The sequence below is a fragment of the Coloeus monedula genome, assembly GCF_965178545.1.
Source record: "Coloeus monedula genome assembly, chromosome: 2".
NCBI classification, from domain to species: Eukaryota; Metazoa; Chordata; class Aves; order Passeriformes; family Corvidae; genus Coloeus; species Coloeus monedula.
In genome coordinates this window covers 118,617,916-118,635,709 of record NC_138782.1, presented here as the reverse complement: position 1 = coordinate 118,635,709, position 17,794 = coordinate 118,617,916, and the positions used below count along the sequence as shown (strand labels likewise).

Sequence of the window (17,794 nt, the reverse complement as noted above, 5' to 3'; positions counted from 1 at the left end):
CACCCTGGGGTAAATGGCCGAGTTTCACTCGCAGGTTCGAGTTCCGAGGCGTCGCAGGGAACTCGGCCAGAGGCGCCGGCATCGTCCAGGTGGAAGCTTTGACGTCGCTTCACCGGGATTGATTCCCGGGGAAAATTCCTGTAGTGTTTTGGCAATCTGTGGCTGGAATGAGGCACAAAAATACGCATTAATGCAATCTGGGGCTTGTTTTGGATCACGGAACTGTGGCAGCCTGGAGGGGCTTCACAAGGATATCCATGAAAAATCCCACAGAATCCATTTGGGAGCAAGCAGGTCCCAGCCTCGCTGAAAGAATCAAACAAACCCAAACCTCACTGTTACCCTTTTTTCCTCCTTCTGTGCCCTTTACTACTGGAGGTCTAACAAAGACTAATTACTCCAGCGAGTAATTTAATTTTTTTTTTAATTACTAAAAAACCCCACTGCCAATGACAAATGGGAAGTTACTGACCCGTGAGGGAGGAAAACAGAAGGGGGAAAAAAAGGAACGCAAAGTGAAGTTCACAAAAGAAAACCATCGATGCCCACCATCCCCAGCAGCAGCAGCAGCAGCAGCAGCGAGGAGAATATTCCTTTCCAGAGAGGAACCAACTGCCTGGAGCATTTTTCCTGCACTTTTAGGTGGTTGTGTAACAGAACCACAGGCCAGGAGCAAAGATTTACAGCAGGAAGAGGGGAAACTTCTTTTGGAACGGCAGAGAGAACCTGGATGGATCCCAAGTCAGGATGAGCAGCCCCGGTTTCAGGGAATATCAGTCTCTTTAACGGCCCCAAATGATGATTTGGGTGTTAATAGGAAACGCTGCTGATGCGGGGACACCTTGAGGAAGAGAGGGATGTGATTCCCATTCGTGCAGGGATGTTGCACACCCAAATCAAAAGGATGACTAAGGTCAGCTCTTTATGAGGAGTCTGTAAAGATTCATCATCCCATTGCCAGCACCTGGAAATTTCTGAATCGAAATGAAGCTACCTCAGACCAGCATGGAACACAATTCTCCCCCTCCCCCCCCCAAAAAAACCCCGATCGAAACCCTTCAAACCTCCAAAAAACCAGCAAAACAAAATCCCCAAGTGGGCTCAGACTCATTAAAAAAATATTAACTCCCTTCAAACTGTTCAAATGTATAAAAAGACGGAGATATTTGGGGGACAGGCCGTCAAAAGAAGAATTAAAAATAAAAATAAAAAAGAAACAATAGAAAGGACGTAACACATTTCCAAGTTTGTGGCTCACTAATCTGACAGCCCAACAGCACAATTGTTTATCATGTCAGGGAAAACACTGCCAAAGTGTGATTCATTAACAGCAGACTCCCAAACACCCACTTTGAGAGACGTGATTTGCAAGAATTAAGAGGGAAACTGGAGCTAAAGAGCGGGGGGGAAAAGACGTCTGCAGATAACTTGGGACAAAAGGTACCTGCTCCTGTTACCACCTAAAATCAGGGTAGGAATAGAGGGGAGATAAAAATAATTCAATCGCCGTCATTTGCAGAAGAAAGAAAGAGAAATCTGGGGTTTTTTTGGTGTCTCTTCTCCGCTCGCAGACTCCAAAGGTTCACTTGGATATTCAACATTCTCTCCTGTTTGCAAAAGGAAAAGCCTGTTTCATTCAAATCCTGCTACTCAAGGCAGGGATTTTATGAGTTTAGAATGGCAAACACAAGAAGTATCAGAAGTGGACGTGAATTAAAAGCTTTAAATGTGGATTTACATAACCTGGAGGGAATTATCAAAGAGTGCCCATAAAAGCTGAACTGGCTATTACTACCTGGCACAAAGCTGCATTACACAACTAAATTAAATTGGGTATTTTGTAAAAAAAACCCTCAATCTGATGCCGTTTTACATTCGGTTTCTGCATTTTCCAGGGCACAAGCATTGACTGAGCTGGGGCTGAGCTGTAAAACAGAGCTCGGGGAGCTGGGAAGGGCAGGAAATACTGGCTGAGGATGTATCCTAAACAGGGATTTACATCAGGGCAGGCAGGCATTTCTGGGGTCTTTTAATCAAATTGTGAGGATCTCTTATTTTAAAGCATGGTCAGAGTTCAGACAGGTGTTTTCCAGTCAGCAGAGGGAAAAAAAATAGGAAAACTGATGTCTGCTTAGGAATAACACCCTCATCAGTGGGAAAAGCTTTTGAATCCCAGAATTCCAGGATGGCTCGGGTTGGAAGAGACCTCAAAGATCATCTCGGACACCTCCCACTATCCCAGGTTACTCCAACCTGGCCTTGGACACTTCCAGGGATGGGGCAGCCACAGATTTCCCTGAGAATTCCATGCCAGGGCCTCCCCACCATCACAGGGAGGAATTCCTTCCCAATATCCCACCTAACCCTGCCCCCTGGCAGTGGGAAGCCGTTCCCTCCTTGCCCCTCTCCAGCTCTCTGGATGAGCCAAGAATCCAGCAAAATTCCCTCCAGGAATCTCCTAAATTTTAGGCTGTGCTCCTGCACGCTGCCTTCACGAATCAGGGAATCAGATCCAAGGAGTTCTGTACCCCGTCCATTAATTCCTCCCAAAACCCCAGGATGGTTCGGGTTGGAAGGGCCCTTGTAGCTCATCTCATTCCAACCCCGTATCCCCTCTCCCAAGCTGGAATTCTTGCATCATTCCCACAACCTATTCTTAGCTTTCCTCCAGCTTTTTGTGGCCTTCGCTACCAAAAAAAGCCACCCAACTCTGCAGCCACACCATAACTGCATCCAGCTGGGAATGATTTGCCTATTCCCATCCAATTTCCCACTATTTATGCACTCAGGGGTAATTTGGCTGCTGAATCATACAGAAAGCTCATGATTCTGTGACTTCAATCCCAAACATTTTTCTAGACGTTTCGGTGCTGCTCAGAATAGAATCCTGCGCCATTCCTAGAAAAACTGCCGGACGCTTTCCCCTCGCAGGCAGCCTGCTTGTGGACAGCTTCGCACGGAACATGGATTTATCCCTGATTTCCCAGCTCCAGGATGGATAGGTGCTGCCAGCCCTGAACAATGAGTACTAGAACACAATATTAAACAGGAGCCCAGAGGCGAAACCAGCAGAATCCCATCAGAAACCAGCGGGGTCAGTGACAATCCTTTTCTGCCGGGGCTGCTTTGGAAATCCATGGAGTGGGTGAAACGTTGTCCTGGGCTCTTTTTTGATGGCAAACGTCTGCTCTGGGTCAAATCCTTGCAGAATTTTATGGCTTTTCCACATTTCTGCCCAACCCTGTAAGCTCAGGAACAGGATCCAGGGATTTATGGTGACAAGGGACACAATGGATTTGCCAGCACTGGATCTTTAAAAACAGCAGAGCTCCAGCCACAGATCCTGCAGGAATCCTGTGTTCATGGGAAGAGGGAATTGTCTCTTTCCAAGCAGGAAAATCTGGGAAGCACACATGGAGAGCTCTGAAGGGGGGGATTTCAGGATACCCACATGCAAAACGTCAAGACTTGAAGAATTACTAATTGATCTTTACTGATTGAATAGAGAAAACCCTAAGAAATTCAATGGACCCGAGCTGAGAACTCACCCATGACCATGGAATCATGGAATCATGGAATGGTTTGGGTGGGAAGGGAGCTTCAATTCCATCCCATCCCAACCTCGACACCTCTCATGATCCCAGGCTGCTCCAACCTTTCCTTGGACACTCCCAGGGACCAAGGGCAGCCAGGGATTCTCTGGGAATTCCAGCTCAGCCCCTCCCCACCCTCCCAGATGGGAATTCCTTCCCAACATCCCACCCCAGGCTCCCCTTTCCCACTGGGAAGCCATTCCCTGCCTCCTGCCCCTCCATCCTTTATCCCAAATCCCAGCTCTCCTGGAGCCCCTTTAGGCTTGGGAAGCGGCTCCGAGGTTTCCCTGGATCCTTCTCCAGGTGACATTCCCAGCTCTCCCAGGCTGGCTCCACAGGAGATGAATTTTATCTTCTCAAGCACCAACAAACCCCTTGGAATATTTCTCCTCCTTGCCTGGAACAGAATTATCTGGTATTTGCACCAGTGCCGAAGATCCCCCACATCATCCAAGGAATAATCAGGAATCAAGACGAGAACAGCACGAGATGAGAGAGGGGCAATTTTAATAATAGGCTGACCACAGAGGTTCATTATGCAAATGAAGCAGCTGCTAAGTCATGCAAATGAAGATCCACAGAAGCCTTAAAAGATTCGTGCAGGCGGATTTTGTGAAGTCAGTGATTACAGAACGGTCTGAAAGAGGCCGAAGGAGAGGTGAGATAATTAATTCTCATCTTTTGAGAGAATTTGCAGAGAAAGCTGCTACATTAAACAGACCTTCAGATCAGAAGCTGCCTCTTAAATAAACTCATTTTTTGAGATCTAAAAGGCAGCTACTCCTCCACCAGACACAGGGTCTCAGCCACTTTCTCACTCCGAGAAAAAACCAGCGCAGCTCTGGCATAAAACAGCTCCGTTAACAAAGCCTCTCCATTAAACTCTGCTCTCCAGACAAAAACCTCGTCAGCTGGGAGACCTGGAGATCAAAGACTCAATTATTTACAGCCAGCACCAGGGCAGCTTCCCAAATCCCCATTTGGGATCGGGATGGCCGGGAGCCAGGCGGCACAGGACGCGCGTGCTCAGCCCGGCCGGCGCAGAGAACACCGACTGCAGCTCAGAGCAGGTGGGCTCACCCTGAGAATACCTCACATCTTTAAAGCCGTGCTTCCGTTTATGGGCTTCAGAGAAGCAGAGAAGAGAAAAGGCCAAAAAAAGAGCAGGAAGAGGCACAGGAAGCAGCAGAAGCTGCAAGAAGAAGAGGCTCAAAGGCTGAAGCAAAGAGAAGCGATCGCTGGGAAATGTTCAGGAAAGAAGGGAAGGGTCTAAACCAACCCATCCACCCCAAAAACTTGCCTGCAGGACATTCCAGCACTACTCCATCCCTGGAAGTGTCCAAGGCCAGGCTGGGCTTCCACCTGGTCCAGTGGAAGGTGTCCCTGCCCGTGGCAGGGCGTGGAACAGGCTGGGCTTTCAGGTCCCTTCCCGCCCAAACCATTCCATCATTTTATGATTCCTGAAGGCAAAGATGGAATAAATTATCCAGGTGTTCATATTGCTCCATCACAGTTGTGGGTTCCGATTTCCATGGAATGTGGTGCTCCAAACCCAAACCCATCTTGGTGAGAGGTCACAGCTGGGCAGGGGAAGGCCCTGCTGCTCCTCCACCCTTGGCCTATCCCAGAAAAACCCCAAACGAAAACAAACCAAGAAACATTTGCAAACTTAGAAGCACAGAATTATTTCAGTTGGAAAAGACCTCTAAGATCATTAAATCCAACCAGTCCCAGCACTGCCAAGGCCACCACCGAGCCGTGTCCCCAGGTGCCACTTCCACAGGGATTCTGAATCCCTCCTGGGATGGGAGCTCCATCACTGCCCTGGGCTGGACAGCCCTTTCCAGGCAGGAATTGTTCCCAATATCCAACCTGAACTCCTGGTGCTGCTTGAGGCCGTTCCCTCTCATCCTGTCCCTGTTCCTGGGAGCAGAGCCCACATGGCTCCTCCCAGGGAATTCCAGAGAAGAAAATTCCCTCTGGAGCCTCCTTTTCTCCAGGCTGAGCCCCTTTCCCAGCTCCTTCAGCTGCTCTTAGTGCTGCAAACCCTTCCCAGCTCCATTCCCTTCCCTGGACACTCTCCAGCTCCTCCATGTCCTTCTTGGAGGATGGAAGCGTCCTTAGAAAAGGCCCTCAGAGTCTCGTGGAAGGATTGGAATGTTTGGAGGTTTGGGTGAGAAAAATCAAGAATTTTAATCAGCGACCGAAGGAGTCCCAGGCCAGGAAAGTTCCTGGTCTTAACTTCGGGAAGAGCAAAGAACATCCAGCACCTCAAACAGGTCCAACGTGTTGTAAAGAAACCCCCCCTGGTGCCCTCGACCAGCAGCAGCACAGGCCTGGGTGTCACACAGTGACACTGCTCGATGACATCTATAATTGTAGAATTAAGGTCAAAAACGACCCCACAGGTTTTTGAGGAGGAAACTGCCACTTTAACCCACGAGGATCTCATGTACCACATCCTCACCTATTCCTTAAACTACCTTCTTGCTCTCGATCTTTAACGCTCTGCCTTATGACAGGGCAGTCTCTGAAACACAGCCAGCAAGAATTCATTCAGCATCCACAACTCCCTGTGAATAAACCCAGAACCAGGGAATATTCTGACAAAGCAGGTGGCATCTTACTCAGCTGACGTGTTTCAAAAGCTGCAGGTCTGATGATTGCCCAGAGCAGGCATTTCTGAAAGCTCAAATGCCAATTATTTGACTTTATGCTGCTCCCTTTTTATTACAACATTTTTATTACAACATTTCAGTGCTTTCTTTATCACCAGCACCAGGAGTACGATGGAGCAGTTTGGTTTCTTAGCAGCATCAGCTTCCCAAGGTTCAAGCTTTCAAATCCTGAATTAAGTTAGTTAAAATACACCCATTTATTGACTAAAATACAGTTTTCCAATTTTGATAAGGTAATGGTATGTCTGCCTGCTAAAAGATAAGGGAGAACAATCTTTTTTCCCATGAGATGCCACCAAGAGATAATTCTGCTCTCTCCTGCTGTCACTTGGTTCAAAACCCACAATGGGATCCTTTCTGAGGTAAAAACCTTACAACACACCTGTTTTCTTTCTCTTTCTTAGTGTTTTTACCTCATTTTAGCCCCCAAAAATGGCTCTGGCCCCCAAAAACCCTCTGAAAAAAAGGCACAGTATGAGCAGAAGTGGCTGAGTTAAGAGAACCTTCAGGCCTCATCCATTCGGAGGTAAAAACCCTGAACCACACCAGTTTTCTTCTCTTTCTCAATGTTTTTACCACGTTTTAACTCCACTCTGAGATAAAAACCCTACAACACACCAGTTTTCTTCTCTGTCTCAGTGTTTTTACCACGTTTGAGCCCCAAGGAATGGCTCTGCCATCTGAAACCCCTCAGAAAAAAAGGCACAGCATGAGCCAAAGTGGCTGAGTTAAGAGAAACTTCAGGCCTCATCCATTCTGAGGTAAAAACCTTAAAACACACCCATTTTCTTATCTTTCTTAATGTTTTTACCACGTTTGAACCCCATGGAATGGCTCTCCCACCTAAAATCCCTCAGATAAAAAGGCACAGCATGAGCAGAAGTGGCTGAGTTAAGAGAACCTTCAGGCCTAACCCGTTCGGAGGTAAAAACCCTGAACCACACCAGTTTTCTTCTCTTTCTCAATGTTTTTACTACATTTTAACTCCACTCTGAGATAAAAACCCTACAACACACCTGTTTTCTTTCTCTTTCTTAGTGTTTTTACCTCATTTTAGCCCCCAAAAATGGCTCTGGCCCCCAAAAACCCTCTGAAAAAAAGGCACAGTATGAGCAGAAGTGGCTGAGTTAAGAGAACCTTCAGGCCTCATCCATTCGGAGGTAAAAACCCTGAACCACACCAGTTTTCTCCTCTTTCTCAATGTTTTTACCACGTTTTAACTCCACTCTGAGGTAAAAACCCTACAACAAACCCGTTTTCTTCTCTTTCTTAGTGCTGTTACCCCATTTTAGCCCCCAAGGAATGGCTCTGCCCCACAGAACCCCTCAGAAAAAAAGGCACAGCATGAGCCAAAGTGGCTGAGTTAAGAGAAACTTCAGGCCTCATCCATTCTGAGGTAAAAACCTTAAAACACACCCATTTTCTTATCTTTCTTAATGTTTTTACCACGTTTGAACCCCAAGGAATGGCTCTCCCACCTAAAATCCCTCAGATAAAAAGGCACAGCATGAGCAGAAGTGGCTGAGTTAAGAGAAATTTAAGGCCTAACCCGTTCGGAGGTAAAAACCCTGAACCACACCAGTTTTCTTCTCTTTCTCAATGTTTTTACTACATTTTAACTCCACTCTGAGATAAAAACCCTACAACACACCTGTTTTCTTTCTCTTTCTTAGTGTTTTTACCTCATTTTAGCCCCCAAAAATGGCTCTGGCCCCCAAAAACCCTCTGAAAAAAAGGCACAGTATGAGCAGAAGTGGCTGAGTTAAGAGAACCTTCAGGCCTCATCCATTCGGAGGTAAAAACCCTGAACCACACCAGTTTTCTTCTCTTTCTCAATGTTTTTACCACGTTTTAACTCCACTCTGAGATAAAAACCCTACAACACACCAGTTTTCTTCTCTGTCTCAGTGTTTTTACCACGTTTGAACCCCAAGGAATGGCTCTGCCATCTGAAACCCCTCAGAAAAAAAGGCACAGCATGAGCAGAAGTGGCTGAGTTAAGAGAAACTTCAGGCCTCATCCATTCTGAGGTAAAAACCTTAAAACACACCCATTTTCTTATCTTTCTTAATGTTTTTACCACGTTTGAACCCCATGGAATGGCTCTCCCACCTAAAATCCCTCAGATAAAAAGGCACAGCATGAGCAGAAGTGGCTGAGTTAAGAGAACCTTCAGGCCTCATCCATTCGGAGGTAAAAACCCTGAACCACACCAGTTTTCTTCTCTTTCTCAATGTTTTTACCACGTTTTAACTCCACTCTGAGGTAAAAACCCTACAACACACCAGTTTTCTTCTCTGTCTCAGTGTTTTTACCACGTTTGAGCCCCAAGGAATGGCTCTGCCATCCGAAACCCCTCAGAAAAAAAGGCACAGCATGAGCCAAAGTGGCTGAGTTAAGAGAAACTTCAGGCCTCATCCATTCTGAGGTAAAAACCTTAAAACACACCCATTTTCTTATCTTTCTTAATGTTTTTACCACGTTTGAACCCCAAGGAATGGCTCTCCCACCTAAAAACCCTCTGAAAAAAAGGCACAGTATGAGCAGAAGTGGCTGAGTTAAGAGAAACTTCAGGCCTAACCCGTTTGGAGGTAAAAACCCTGAACCACACCTGTTTTCTTTCTCTTTCTTAGTGTTTTTACCTCATTTTAGCCCCCAAAAATGGCTCTGGCCCCCAAAAACCCTCTGAAAAAAAGGCACAGTATGAGCAGAAGTGGCTGAGTTAAGAGAACCTTCAGGCCTCATCCATTCGGAGGTAAAAACCCTGAACCACACCAGTTTTCTTCTCTTTCTCAATGTTTTTACCACGTTTTAACTCCACTCTGAGATAAAAACCCTACAACACACCAGTTTTCTTCTCTGTCTCAGTGTTTTTACCACGTTTGAACCCCAAGGAATGGCTCTGCCATCTGAAACCCCTCAGAAAAAAAGGCACAGCACGAGCAGAAGTGGCTCAGTTAAGAGACACTTCAGGCCTAATCTGAGCAGGGCTGTTTGCATGGACTAATTAACCGCCTGGCTGTAACGAGGAGCAGGGAATGGCGGCGGCTGGAGAGGGAAGGGTGGTTTGGTTTATTTTTATTTCCCTCACAGCTTCGATCAAGGACCTCTGGGCAAGGTCTGGAGGGATCCTGCCACTCCTGACAACCGGGACGGAGCCGTGCTCCGCTCCTGCCATGCTGGGCTGATAAATGCGTAATTATCCCAAAAGCCATAATCACTGCCTGCTCTCAGAGACATCCAAGCAGGTCCTGAAAGGTCTGTCTTAGCTCAGGAAGCGAAAAAAAAAAGAGAAAAGGACATTGAACAGAAAAACCCTGACAAGACCTTCTAACACTGCTGGGTTTTTCGAGCCTGCGGTGTTTTCTGAGCTCCCATCCATCAAGTTCACGGCAACAGCAATTCAGAGGATTTTTTTTTTTTTTTTTTCAGCAACAAATTATTAGCCAGCTGTAACAGCAAACACCAGGATGAATTAACATATGCTGGAGTGAATTATTTCCAACAAGGAAAATGCACAGCTGGAACAGGAGCCGAGTTGCAACCTCTTTTTTTTACCCACTCCCATGAAAAACAAACGTTTAGAGGGGCGAAAAAAAAGCCAAAACAAGGCTAATTCAGGCAAGGCAGTGCTTATCTCCTCCTCCCTTATGTGAGCTCTCTGCCTTTCCCAAACCTGTCCCAGTGAGCAGAGCCAAATTACAGTTTGGAAATTATAGCTTCACGTTTCCCCCAGCAGAGAAGCAGCAACACAAGGTCCCAGATTCCTCACACTGAAATTTAGGGAGACCTGAGTCTGGAATTGGACTCCCCAAAGTTTTTAGTGCTCGTGGTGTCTTCAGGATTTGGCAGTTCTCACTGGACATTTTTCCAAAGAATGTTTTTGGTCACTCTCAGCCCAACCATGGCCTGCACCAAGAAATTATTTGGATTTAATTTGGATTTAATTCCCATTTCACCAGATACCCCCAGTCCTTGTTGTGTCAGAGAAAAATCAACATTTATCCTTCTTTTCTCTTCTCTGTGCCACTCAGGACTTCATAAATCTCTATTATATCTCTCTCAAATATCTTTTCCCTGCTTCCACAACATCATTTTCCTCCTCCCTGATTTTTAAAAGGAAGAAATGAGCAAGGTTCAAGCTGTGAACGAGGAGGCTCCACAGCACCATTTCCCAGTTTTCTCTCTATTCCCATCACCGCAATTCCTCACACCGAGTTGGTTTTATAAGTAATACCAAGCACCAGGGCTGTGTTTCTCACAGTTATCAACCAAAACTTTAAAATCTTATTATTGAGTGGCATCAGCCAACTTGGAGATTGTTGTGAAAAACAGGAAAAACCTTTTTATAAGCAACGCTTTATATATCAACACTAATTTTCTCCTGCCCTTTTGCAACAGGTCAAAACAACCTGTTCCAGCACAGATTCCTCTGGGACACCACTAATGACCTCCCTCTTTTGTTAATTGATCACTTAATCCATCTCTTAATATCTTTCAATAATTTCTGCATGCAAAGCTTCCACTCTGATTCCCACAATCCGCTGAAGGGTTTTTAGAGATCCAGGCAAAGTTAGAGAGCTCTGTCAAATGCTTCGGAGAAAGCTACAACCTGAATGTGTTGTTGAAAGCATTTCTCGTAGCCGGAGGGCAGGAATTCATCTGCCACACGATGGGAACGAGTTCTGTGCAAACAAGAACCTCTCTGTACTCAATCTACGTAAAGAGGGAGGTGCTTTGGGGTTTCAGCAGCTGAAGAAAATGAATTCTTGTCCTAATAAATACAACTGAGGCCCAACACATCAGCAAAACACATTTTGCAATATGTCTGGGAGAGGAAAAGACACAAAGTGCTTGTAAAATGTCCCATATTCAATTTATCACGTGAGGAGGGCTCACGCTTCCCTTCAGCACGAGCCAGAGAGTTTAAATCTCAGATTAATATGTGAATGTCACTAAAAAACCCCAACAATTCATCTTATGTATGGGAAATCCAACACACCACTGATCATCCCAGCTCGGGTTTCCTGCAGCCAAGACAAAGAGATCATGGATGAAACCATGGGATGGTTTTAAGCAGCCATCCCAAAGCTCCTGTCCCTGCTCCCAAGGACAGACTTCCCATCTCCTCCAATTCCCACTAAAATGGCACCCAAAGAAAAGAAGCCGTGAAAGTCATCCTGAAAGATGTGACAAAGCTACAAAAAGGGAAGGAATGGTTCAGAGGAGCAGAAGGTTGAGAGCCCTGTGAAGCTCTGGGCTTGCTACAGACAAGGGTGAGGCTTCCTGTGCCAACCTGTCCAGAGTGACAGAATCAGGAATTTATTGAGCTTGGAAAAGCCCTTTAAGCCCAACCATTCCCCCAAGCCCAGCACCACCTCTGTCCCAAGCACTTCTAAACTAATTTGTTTTTTAAAGTAACAACAAGCCCTGCCAGGCTACCAAACCCACGCTGAACTGGGAAAAATCCCATTTGTCAGGGATAATAACCCCAGCCAGGATGATTTTCCAAACCATTTTGTGGCTCGTGGCGCAGAGGGAAAGCTTGGAACAAAGCGACACTCAGCACAAAGGGAGAAAATTGGAGACGCTTGGAGCCCTGGTGTTTCAGAAAGAACCAAATGCATTTCTCAGGAATGATTTGGGAACTTCACAGAATCACACAACCACAGAGCGGTTTGGGTTGGAAGGGACCTTAAAGATCATCTTGTCCCCACCCTCTGCCATGGGCAGGGACACCTTCTGCTATCCCAGGTTGCTCCAAGCCCCTTCCAACCTGGCCAGAAACACTTTTAGGGATGAGGCAGCCACAGCTTCTCTGGGTAAACTGTGCCAGGGCCTCCCCGCTGTGAGAGAAGAGCAATCCAAGGAGTAATTTCTGCGCAGAAATCCAGGATAAACACTCACAAGTGTCTCTTTGCACCGAGCATCAGCCTGTGCTCCTGTCAGGCAGAGAAAAGCAGGAGGCTGGGGCAGCATTTAGTCAATATTTCGTTTTGCTCTCCCTTTTACTCAGCTTTGCCAGCTCCTCACTGAGCAATCCAAACCCTCAAAAGCAGCAATTCCCAGCCCCACTTCAGTCCCTTCGGTGGATTCCAGCAGGATCTCCTTCAACCCTTCCTTCAATTCCACCTCTGCCAGGCAATCGATACCAGCTATTCCCAGAGGTTTTCCTCTCGTCCCCTTCTCCCTTTATCCAAGCAGGTAACACATCCCAGGAACAGCAATCCCCGTCCCCACAGTGACACCGGAGCCCTGGCAGCCTGCACAGTCGGGGAAACAAAAGCCTGGTGGAAAACTTCCACCAGGAAATGCCCAAGATTCGTCCTTGATTCCTCACAGCTTTGCTGTGCAATTACTTCAGGAAGAACTTGAAAGAAAAACCATTCTGCTGCCCGTTGCCAAATCAATACAATCAACCATTAGGTCATAATTATAAAGACAGTTTCGCAGGGAATTGTCAATACAGAGTTGCAGGCGTGGGCTAACAAAGGATGCAGGGAGAGGGGAAAAAAAAAACCCCTTACACCTAAAATTATGGAAGAAACGACACGACAGCCTCTTTTATTAAACCCACCCTGAAATGCGAGTTTTTCTTGCTGCGCTGGGTGAGACTGACACGGACTTGCAAAAAACGCAGCTCCAATTTCAGCTCTGATATTGACTCACTGAGGCCCAAGGAAAGTTGCATATTCCTATGAACAACCACTTCTCAGCTGTTCCTGAGGAAATTAACCAAACCCCATGCTCTGAAAGTGTTGCTGCATAAAGAAAGTGTCCAGCCCAGCCCTTTGATTTTCAGCTTCTTTTTCCACCTCTTAAATGGGATGGAGCCCGTCCCCGTCTGACTCCGACGGAGAAAACATTTAGCTCGAGGAAGGAAAACAGCTTGATTGCTGCTTTGAGGAAACAAAGAAATTGTATCCATAAAATTATAAAGAGAGCTAATAAAAAGCAGCCATCAGCCAAAACTGCCAGTGGAGAGCTGCGCTTTACTCGTCTTGATCTCCTGCCAAAGCAAGTCCCTCACCTATAAAGCTGCGATAGGATCGCGCTCAAAAATGGGCTGTGAAAATCCTCGTTTTCCCCATAAAAACACTCCTGGGCTTGCTGCAGCAGCTCCAGGAACTCCTGGTGCCTCTTCCCCAACTCCTTTCGCTCCCTCCTGTAGCTCCAAGGTGCCCACGGCTCCTCCTCCACGGCACGGGGTTGGGATGAGATGAGCCTTGAGGCCCTGGCCAACCCGATTTTATGATTTTATTCAACTTTTAATGGCGGTTGAGTCATTGTTTGGAAAACGATTTCAGCTTTTCGCTGCTACAGTCGCCTAAAAACTGCATCATCCTCAGGCACAGATATCCCTCACAGCTCTGGGGAGGATGTGCAGCCCCAAGCAGCAGCTTCCTGGGATGGGGGGAGGTCAAATGTTTCCTGCCACGGCTAAAAGCCCCTCAAATGGCAGAATCTGGATTTTAGCGAGACAAATACAGAGAGGAGACAGCCAAAGGGGAGTGACCACCTGTGTGTCTTGCCAGAGGTGGGGAAAAACAGAGATTGTGGGTGTTGGCCTCCCCTCCCAAGGAACAAGTGACAGGATGAGAGGGAACGGTTTAGATCGGATATCAGGGATCATTTCATCCCTAGAACGGCTGGAAAGCACTGGAACAGGCTGCCCAGGGCAGTGGTGGAGTCACCATCCCTGGAAGTGCTCAAAAACGTGGATGTGGCACTTGGGGATGTGGTTTAGTGGTGCTGGTTGATGGCTGGACTCGATGACCTTAAAGGTCCTTTCTAAATTTAATTACCCCGTGATTCCGTGATCTGGAAAAGAGAACGGAACCAAACCCCAGCACCGCAAGACACAGGAGCATCTTCCATAAAGCAAGGACTGGCACGAGCTCACGGAGTCAGAAATGGGAGGTGGAGGTGGAAACTCCTCCTGTCCCGGCCCTCAAGGGAGCCAAGGCTCGTGGGGTGGGATCCAGCTCCTGGATGCAAACACCCACACAGAGCTGGGCTCTCATTTCCGCAGCAGTCAGAGCCCAGAGAGCCACAGCCCCAGCAGGAGCTGGATCCCTCCCCGCTGATTTCACCTGCAGGGGCACATCAGGCACCCAGGAACATCAGAGCCGAGCTCTGAACCCACCAGCTGAACCCACACCTCACCCCAGAGCTGCCAGGGAAAAGGGGGAGGTTATTTTTGCCCAAGGAACAAAGGTCCTTCCCACTAACGTTAGAGTTTTCAGAGCAGCACACAAACTGTCTCCGGAGATGAAGCAGGCAAAGGTCGTGCAGAGAGAGTTAAAAAACGAGGTCATTGCACAACCCAAGGCCCAGACAGAGGGAGAGCAAATCCAGGCTGCACAAACACCCCCAAAGATTTGCATTTCCAGTTCTGAGCATCCGACTTCCCGAACTTGTGAGCCGTGAGCAGCGCAGGCTCCCGGAGCGCCCCTGCTGCCACACGTATTTCAAACCAAACAGCCCCTGCTCCGCCTGGCACAGCGCTCCCCAAAGCCGCAGCAAAACCCCTCCTCGACACCCTCCTGTAAAAGGACCAAGATTAAACCTGCCTTTTGCTGTTGTTCCACGCCTATTGCACCCACCATGTCACTAGAAAATGAGTTTTCTTTCAAATTAATTTAGCGCTGTTGAAAGGCGGCGGCTCCGGGTTTACAGCATCAATGAGGCGAGCAGAGCACAGCTGAGGGAACCATAAACCACATCTCCCTATTTCACCAGCTCATTTTCATCTGGGCCGCAAAGCAATCTCTGCGGAAAGCAGGCGGAAAAGGGGAGCGTGGGTCCCCTGTCAGCGCTGCAGGGCATGGGATGATCGGTTTGGATCGCCTGCATCCTCCTGCAGCTCAAAGCAATGGGTAATATTTGAGTTTCTGCCTGCTTGGAAAATCGGGATACAACAGCAACTGCTGCTGCAATCCGCAGGATGGTGTCAATGACAAAGGGATTAACCCAGGAATCTTATTCATACACACCGCCCTGCTCTCTCTTTTGGATCACCACCACAATTGGAATTAAAACTGTATCATCCTCAGGCCAGGTTCAAATTCATACGGGTGGCCAAGCCCTGAATAAAGCTCCATCTCCAGCCGCCGATCCCAGCTGGGCACTCGGATCCCATCCCAGCATTAACATTTTAGTGCAGGTCACCGGAGAACTTGTTGTGCTTTGCCAAATTACAGAGGCACAGCAGTGGAGCAGCAAAAATGAGCAAAGTATTCCCTTTGGCAGGTGTTCAGCAGTAATTTGCTGAAAATGTACAGGAAAAAGCAGGGAAATTCATTATTTAGCTCTGACAATGTCATGACCGCCAAGGCCGCCGCTCTTTCCACCAGCACGGGATAAAAGGTGGATTTACAAATATTGCTAATTTTGGTGTGGCTCCAATTCCTGAATAAACCACCACGGAATGCTTGGAGGGAGACAGGTTTGGTTCCAGCCTTGGGAAACCCGAAATCACCCAGTATCACCCATGGAAAGGCGTGGGTTTGGCTTCCTCACACGTTTCATCCCAAACCTGAGTGTTTCACAGGCAGGGGAAACAGCAATAGGGCAGATAACGGGATCAGCAATCCCATTCCAGGGCTGCAGGAGGGAAGGAGATGGACGAGATTAGGATGGGATGGAATGCCTTCCGCTCAGAGATCTTCCAAATGACATCAACTCCAGCAGTTAAAGTTGGAAAATGCAGCAGGAAATGAGCAATGCCAAAGTAACGGGATGGCAACAAAGGCCAGACAGCTTTGGGGTGAAATTCCTTAAATTCTGCATTTAGGGGTGAACACTCAGTGCCAAACAGGCTTTAATGAAAAATATAAAATGGTTTGGGTGAGAAGGGACCTTAAAGCTCATCCTATTCCAACCCTAACACCTCCCACTATCCCAGGTTGCTCCAAGCCCCGTCCAGCCTGGCCTTGGACACTTCCAGGGATGAGGAGACCACAACATCTCTGGGCAACCTGTGCCAGTGCCTCATTACAGATGAGTCCCATCCAAAGCTGGAAACAAAGAAAATCTGCCTGTTTTTCCCGAACATTAGGAGCTCTAAATCTGTGGGCACAAAAGGAAATCCAGGCAGATTCTCTGTTGTGAACGATCTGGCACTAAAGCAGCAGCCACTTATCTCCTGCCTGGCCCACCCGGATGTCCGGAGGGATTTGACAGACAAGCTCTGACGGATCCAGCCACGGCAATTTCCAAAGCTGCTGCCTCCTGCTATTCCCTTCCTCCTGCCAGGAGCAGGCACAGGAGGGGACACGGAGCCGGTGAGCCCCCACATCCCCCTGCTGCCCAAATTGCCGCTGGAATTGGAGCTGGAATTGGAGCTTAACCCGGCAATTTGGGCTGGAACCGGAGGAAAATTCAAGAGCCTCCCTGTCACTGCACCCACTCATTACGGCAGGGCGAGGGGTGGGATCCGACTGTCAAACCCCGGCAATTTGCAACAGGACAATTTCCCACTCCCCCCAAGCAGAGAAGGAGCTTCTCAAATAAAGCTCTCCTTCCCAAATTCCATGAATTCGCCCCGGGGTGAGCTGTGGCAGCCGGAGGGGGGGTGAGTTGAGCTGCCTGCTCTGGAAGGGGTAACCTCGAGCAGAGGGTCAAGGTAGATAAAAGGAGAACAGCAACCTCTTCAATGGCCCCAGCATGAATCACTGCGGCGAGTGAGTCAAAGCCTGGCTTGTTTTTGCTGGAGTCACAATTAGCACTCGGAAAGCTCAATTAAGAGACATTAGCGAAACGAGCGCCGTATGCCAGTGGAGCCCCGGAATTGTAGGACGGCATCTTCCCTGCCTGGAGAAACCACGGAAATGGGTTTGCTCTGAGCTCTTGCCTGGAGGATTTCTCACGGTGGGGTCTGCGGAATACGGGCACAGGCACGACGTGCTCGCTTGTTACCCCACAGAACTTCACAGTGTCCTAAAAGCCAAGCAAAAAGGCTCAATTTTGGTTGAAGTACAGCACCAGCAAGCCCAGAGTTCACTGCAGGAAGCTCTGTCTTCCAGCAACCTCCTAAAGTCTTATTTGGGAAATTTAGAACAGACTTCAACTTGATAAAGCTGGGTTTGGGTTAGGATTAGGGTTATCTTTTAAGAGCAGGTCTGTTCCTCCCTATTGAAAAGCAAATTCAGGTGTGGCTGAGTTGTGAACCTTCACAACCACAGAATTCCAGACTGGTTTGGGTGGGAAGGGACCTTAAAGTCCATCCAGTTCCAACCCCAACACCTTCCATTATTCCAGGTTGCTCCAACCTGGCCTTGGACACTTCCAGGTATCCAGGAGCAGCCCCAGCTTCTCTGGGAATTCTGTGCCAGGGCTTCACCGCCCTCACAGCCAAGAATTCACTCCCAATATCCCACCTAACTCCACCCTCTGCCTCCAGCTACCACGATTTCTTGGAACAACTGCAGCTTCTATCGGAAGAATTGCTGGTATCTGAAATTAACGTGGGAATTTGAGAAAAGAATCACGGAATGGTCGGGGTTGGAAGAGGCCTCTGGA

The 17,794-nt window shown here is 47.8% G+C and overlaps 1 protein-coding gene across 2 annotated transcripts in view; it reads right to left on the bottom strand.

Moving 5' to 3' along the window:
- The window catches only part of ELP3 (elongator acetyltransferase complex subunit 3), a 75,484-nt gene that overhangs the window by 46,069 nt on the left and 11,621 nt on the right, over window positions 1-17,794 (bottom strand). The window lies entirely within an intron of this gene.